At 38.4% G+C, this 7,287-nt stretch overlaps 1 pseudogene; it reads right to left on the bottom strand.

Moving 5' to 3' along the window:
• Window positions 1-2,158: 2,158 nt before the first annotated feature.
• On the bottom strand, window positions 2,159-4,330 carry LOC140628454 (ER membrane protein complex subunit 3 pseudogene; annotated as a pseudogene).
• Between the last annotated feature and the right edge of the window lie 2,957 nt (window positions 4,331-7,287).

The following is a 7,287-nucleotide window of genomic DNA, read 5'->3' on the forward strand; positions in this document are numbered from 1 at the left end:
AATATAGGAATATGCATAGCATCATTATTCATAGTGGCTAAAATGGAAACAACACAAATAGTCCACCCACTAATGCATGGATAAATAAAATGTGGCTTATTATTTGGAAACAAAAAGGAATAGATTACTGATACATGCTACAAAATAGATGAGTTTTGAAAACGTTAGTCCAAGTAAAAGAAGCCAAATATGCAAACGAGATATTCTATAATTCTCTTTATATAAAGCATACAGAAAGCGCCCACCAATATGCCATCACATCTCCCTCCCACTTTCTTTTCTTAGAGATGTTCAAGCTGCGATTCATATTTTTGTCACAAGGTGGCACCAAAGGATCAGCATCTTCAAAGTTTTTCCTGAGCTGTGTCTGCAGAGTACAAACAAAAAATAATAATCTCTCCTGAACTCAAGGCTTGAATCTATAAAGATTGATCGCAATTCTGTCTGGAAAATTGGTAGGTATAAGAGTAGATTATTAAAGCATATATTCCAGGGACTAGATACACCAAAACACCGGGTACAGTGGTAACCTTGGGACAACTGTGGCAAGTAGTACAACAGTGGTGCAGGACAGAACAGGGGGTAGGTGACTAAAAGAGGCTGGAACATCAAAGAATGGTGTGTCCTGTGTCATGGACAGGGAATGAACAGACACAGGGTAGGAGAAAATGTGTGCAGCCTGTACTGGGGTGAGGTAACAGTGAATGCCCTGTTCTCTGATTGGGACCTTGCAAACAGTCCACACTGTACATCAGCTGATAGTGATGAGGGATGAGACAAATCAATGAGTACAATGCAATTTGTGTTCAACAGCAATTGGTTCTATTTTAATATAATTTTCTAAGTAAAATTTGTAAAATAGTAACAAATCATTTCATGATATTTTTATACACTTTACAAAATGAACTTCCATTTAAAAGGAACTACAAAAATGGAGATAAATGTGATGTTACTTTGTGGTGAGATCCTGGATGGTAGTTCTGAGAGTCTCAGACCAGGAGCCTCCATGAAAGGGAAGAGGTTGGAGGCAGGGAGTATGACATCATGGGGTCAGCCCACTTTCTAGATTTTCAATTAAGTGGAACATTCCATACATATCCATCGCTTTTCTTTCTTTTTAAAAAAGATTTTCTTTATTCATGAGAGACATGGAGAGAGAGAGGCAGAGACAGGCAGAGAGAGAAGCAGGCTCCCTGTACTGAGCCCAGTGCAGGACTTAATCCCAGGACCCTGGGATCACAATCTGAGCCAAAGACAGACAGTCAACCACTGGGATGCCATACAGGCATTCCTGTATCCATCACTTTCTAACATATATTTTTAAAAACATTTTCTGGGATATCTAAACTGGAGAATAGAGGACCACCTCTGGTTTGAACTGAGAGTAAGCTCTAACTGTAAGCATATACTGGAGGTGGTAGAGCTGGAAGGAACATAGAAACAGACACACAATCAATTACAAAACTTTAAAGAAATAGCTATATGGTTTAATTTGTTAAGTCAAGAGTTGTTTCTTCTTGATTACAGCATTCAACATGCAAATTTTATCCCCCTTTTGGTACAAATGTCATCTCTTCCTTGGGACAGTTGATCCATATGAAATTATTCCTGAGAAACTGCTAATTATGTGTCTGCCAGCAATAGCCTTCTTCCCATTCTCACATAGATATGCTGTCTCTTATACACAGTAACTTGGAAAGCAGGTCATATCCTCAACTGAGTAGCCATATACAGTACAGTAACACTAATTTGTCAATGAATTTAATATATTCTGAAATCCAAATTAAGACCTCAGATTACTTAACCTGTACTTCATGATCCCAAAGGCACTTGCAAATCTGGCATGTCTCAGCATCACTGACTTTATTTAGACATTATTAATCAATACAGAAGGTTTGTTAAGTCTGTGTTGTCTCTGGGCCTTCACTCTGAAAAGTTTATCTAAATAAAGTTTTTATATGTTTACTCTGTAGGCTCCAAATGATCAACACAGGAAGCTTTACTTTGCTCATCTATAGTTGTTACATTTTGAATAATGAAAATGCATTATTTGTGTAAAAAACGGTATACAAACACTAACAAAAAATGAAGGACAAATGCAGGCTGTTTGGATTTTAAGAAATCAAGAGTGTACAGTGCTTAGAAGTGAGGTTAAAAGTTAAAAGTTAAGCATGATTGAATTTGGAAACTCTCCTTGATCTTCAAAAAGTAGAAGCATGCAATATTTTTTGAACATGTCTTCGAAGTGGAAGTCTTTCACAGTGAGCTCCTCAACATCATCCTAGTGCCCATTGGTAATCCATCAGCTCCAAAGTTTCTCATTCTGTCTTGAAGGCATTCTTATGTCTATGAGCATGGCTATGAAGCCTCTGGTAATCTGTTCCTGTATCATTCATGATTGGTGAGCAGCATTATCTTGGCCCAAAATCAAATTAAATGTTCTGCACAGAGACATTGAAGAAGTACTAGGATGCAGAATTCACACAGGATACATCTAATGTGAATAGTTCCAGTCCTTGTTGTAGCATAGGCTTAAAAGACGAGATCAATGGATATAGGACCTTGTTTATGACAAAACCTAAAAATGTTATATTGATCCATTTACCAATAACAATAATAGGCAGGACATTTGTTGCATTATCTTTCATTGTGTCTGTGAGTATAGTGGGATGGCTCAGAGAAGAAGTAGGCACTACCTTCCTTTTGATTTTTTTAATCCATCCTCTTTGCTTTTGAAGAAATATTTTCTGTCTAGTTACCTGGGAAAAATCAAAGTATCTGGTTTTGGTTGTATCATCCCAGAAAATCATGTTGAGTTCCTAAGCCCAGGTACCTATGAATGAGACCTTATTTGGAAATAATGTCTTTGTAGTTGTAATCAGGTTAAGATGAGGTCATTAAGGCAGGCTTTAATTCATATGACTTATGGCGTTATACAAAGTTGAAAATCCCATCGAAGATTGGGACAGTCACGAAGAACATGTGATGACAGAGACAGAAACTGGAGTGATGTTGCTGCAAGCAAGAAACATCAGAAATGTATGACCACCACTAGAGACCATAAAGAGACAAAGAGGATTCTTCCTATTATCTCAGTGTGCAAGGTTCTACACCTTGGTTCCAGAAATGTGAGAAACTCAATTTCTGTTGTTTTAAGTCACTGGTTTGTGGTACTTATTACAACAGCCTAGGAAACGAATAAAGTACATCCATTTTGTTTCTTTCTTTCTTGGATTTGTCACTTTGCTGTGATTAACCATGTGCTGTATGTTATGTTATGAGCTGCAGTAGCATATCCTGTTACATGTATTTACTTAGCAGCCATACAGCCTGTGTTCAAATCTAAGCCTTTAAACTTGCTAGCCTTGACCACCTTGTGCCTCAGCTTCCTGATGTTGAAAGTTGGTAAAAAATACCTGCTCCTTATAGATTGTAATGAGGAATAATGAGTAAGTATAGGTTTGGTACTTATGTTAGTATTGGGCAAAAGGAAGGAAACAATAAATAATAATCATTATTACATAAATATATCGAATATACCATTAAAGTTTCAACTGCTATTTTCATTATTATGTGTATTCATATTGTATCTCAACAGTTGACCTTAAAAATACATTTTCAGTCTGTTTTCAGTATGTTCTACAGCAGACCCATCCTTAAAATCTGTTATTCTGTACTGATTCCTTACTGGGGATCAATGGGAAGGTGCTATTTCAATGTCAAACAGGAAGGTAAATAAGATCAGAAATCATATCAAATAATAAAAGTAATGATAGACAGAGGAGGCAAGATGGCAGAAGAGTAGGGGTCCTCAACTCACCTGGCCCCACAAACTTACCTAGATAACTTTCAAAACATCCTGAAAACCTACAAATTCAACCTGATATATAAAGAGAGAATAGCTGGAATGTTACAGAGAGAAAAGTTTTTGCTTCTGACAAGGTAGGAAGGTGAAATAGGTGGGGGAGGGACATTGTGGCAAGCCAGGCAAATGGGGCCCAAAAGGGGAATGGCAACAAACAGGGCCAGAAAGCACAGCCCACAGAACTTTAAAAATCCATGCCTGAGTCTTCCCTGGCTGAAAAATGCTCAGCAGGGAAATAGAGCAGAAATTCAGGAAGGGCAGTGAAACCTAAATATTCCCAGAGACACAATAAGAGTAGGGGTGCCCAGGAGAACGCTCACCACAAACAACAGTCGGATCTCGGTAAAGGGCTGGAGCACTACAACCCTCCAGGCCATTTGGGAGAAGCCTGCTGGTTATGTGGACCAGCACCAGAGTTCCCTTTACCCTAGAGACTGGCAATGGATGGAGGCAGCTGTCCCCCATTCCCTTTGGGACAGATGGACCCCAGGAGCATGGTCCAGCAATGCAGGGCCCTCCATCTGAGGATGCTGAAGCAGACAAAGCAGGCTATCCTTCATTCCCTTTGGGAGAGGTGGACCCCGGGAGGACACAAGACAGTGAGATCTTTCCTGCTGCTGGGTGCCCTTCAATTTGTGCAGATCAGTGCACCTTCACCTGCTGCCAGGAGCACCTAGACCAATGTAGACTGGGAAACGGCAGTTTGGTACTTGTGGGGAGCTCCTGGCTCCACAGCTTGATATCTGGCCACCGCCTTTTTTATTTTTTATTTTTTTCTTCTTCTTGCCTTTCTCTGGGAGAGGCAGAGTCCATAGGGAACAAAGACCTCACAGGATAAAAAGCTCAAACTAAGCCAGGCACCCAGCAAGAGGCAAGGCATCTCCACCCAGGCACCGACACCTGAGAATCAGTGCAGCAGACTCCTGCCCCAGAAGAACTGCTGGAAGAATAAGGGAAGAGCAAGTTTACTGAACAAGCAGCACTGGAAAACTCCAGGACTGAGGGAAAATAGTATATAAAAATAGAGGGTTTTTTTTTTCATTATGATTCGTTTTTATTTCAGGTTAAAAATGTCCAATTTTGTTCTCTTTTCATGCCTTAACTACAATATTTTACCAACTCTTCATTTTTAAGCTTTTTCCTTTTTTGGCCTTCATATTTCTACAATCACATATCTTAGATATATTCTTCATTTTTGGATTCCCTTCAACATACCAATTTAATTTTGGTAGATATATATATGAGGTATATGCTTTCGTTTTTGTTTTTTGTTTTGCTTTGTTTTGTTTTTTTCTGCCTCATTTTGTTTTATAATGGTGGAAGTTAGTACCTTCTAACACAAAAGCCAAAGTACACTCAGAACCAAGTGGAACACCATGTTAGTTCATTCTGTGAGACTATGTTCTCTCTTCCTTACCATTCTGCCATCCCCTTTAATCTATTTATGATTTGTGGTAGATGTTGGGTCTTTTTTTTTTTTGGATGTTGAGTCTTTATATAGGTTTTGTTAGGTTATATAAATTTGGGACTGAACATCTTATAACATACGAATTTAATATACTCAGAACCAAGAGGATAAACCTCTAGAACCCCTCAGGTAGACTACATTCTCCTGCCACTACAACTTCGTCACCACTACCGTCTCCCAGTACCCCATTTTTTCTTCTCCTTTTTAAACTTTTTTCTTTTTTCCTCTTTGCCATTGCTTTTTTCCTTCTTTTGTTCTCTTTTCTTTTTATTCTTCTTCTTTGGGATTCTTGGCCTTATATCTTTTACTATTCTGTTTTAAAATTTGTTCTTCACTTTATTTGTCCTTTTGTTTTATTTCATTCTGATCTTTCTTTTCAATTTCTGGACTCTGACCTTGTCAGAATCATCTAGGATGAAATTTACTTAGGCCATGGTTGATATTCTGGAATCAGACTGCTCACACAGCCACTCTGCACTGAGCAAAATGACTAGAAGGAAGAACTCACCACAAAAGAAAGAATCATAAACAGTACTCTCTGCCACAGAGTTACAGAATTTGATTTGCAATTTGATGTCAGAAAGCCAATTCAGAAGCACAATTATAAAGTGACTGGTGGCTCTGGAAAAAAGCATAAAGGATTCAAGAGACATCATGACTACAGAAATTAGATCTAATCAGGCCAAAATTAAAAATCAATTAAGTGAGATGCAATTCAAACTGGAGGTGCTAATGATGAGGGTTAATGCAGTGGAAGAAAGAATGAGTGACATAGAAGACAAGTTGAAGGCAAGGAAAGAAGCTGAGGGAAAAAAGAGAAAAACATTTAAGAAACCATGAGGAAAGGTTAAGGGAAATAAATGATAGACTCAGAAGGAAAAATCTAAGTATACTTGGCATTCCAGAGAGCTCCAAGAAGGACATAGGGCCAGAAACCATATTTGACAAATCATAGCTGAGAACCTCCCTAATTTGGGGAAGGAAACAGGCATTCAAATCCAAGAGATAGAGAGGTCCCCCCATCAAAATCAATGAAAACCGTTCAACACCTCGACAGTTAAGAATGAAACTTGCAAATTCCAAAGATGAAGCAAAATCCTTAGAGCAGCCAGAGACAAGAGATCCCTAACTTATATGGGGAGAACTGTTAGATTAACAGCAGATTTTTTTCCACAGAGACCTGGCAGGCCAGAAAGGGCTGGCAGGATATATTCAGGGTCCTAAATGAGAAGAACATGCAGCCAAGAATACTTTATCCAGCAAGGCTCTCATTCAGAATAGAAAGAGAGATAAAAATCTTACAAGATAGGCAGAAACTAAAAAAAATGTGACCACCAAACCAGCTCTGCAAGACATATTAAGGGGGACTCTGTAAAAGAAAGAGGAATACCAAATATATAATTCACCAAAACAGGTACTGAATAGGTATTACGATGACACTAAATTCATATCTTCCAATAGTTACTCTGAACATGAATGGGCTAAATGTTCCCTTCAAAAGACGCAGGGTATGGGACTGGATAAAAAAGCAAGACCCATCTTTTGCTGTCTACAAGAGACCCATTTGAGACCTAAGGACACCTCCAGCCTGAAAATGAAAGGTTGGAGAACCATTTACCATTCAAATGGGCCTCAAAGAAAGCTGGGGTAGCAATCCTAATATCACATAAATTAAATATTATTACAAAGACCATAGTGAGAGATGAAGAGGGACACTGTATCATACTTAAAGGATCTATCCAACAAAAGGACCTAACAGTCATGACTATTTATGCCCTTAATGTGGGAGCTGACAAGTATATCAATAAATTAATAACCAAAGTAAAGATGTACTTAGATAATAACACACTAATATTAGGATACTACAACACAGCAATTTTGGCAAATGACAGAGCTTCTAAGCACAACATCTCCAAAGAAACAAGGACTTTAAAAGATACACTGAACCAGATGA

The sequence above is a fragment of the Canis lupus genome, chromosome X (assembly GCF_048164855.1).
Source record: "Canis lupus baileyi chromosome X, mCanLup2.hap1, whole genome shotgun sequence".
In the NCBI taxonomy this organism is placed as follows: Eukaryota; Metazoa; Chordata; class Mammalia; order Carnivora; family Canidae; genus Canis; species Canis lupus.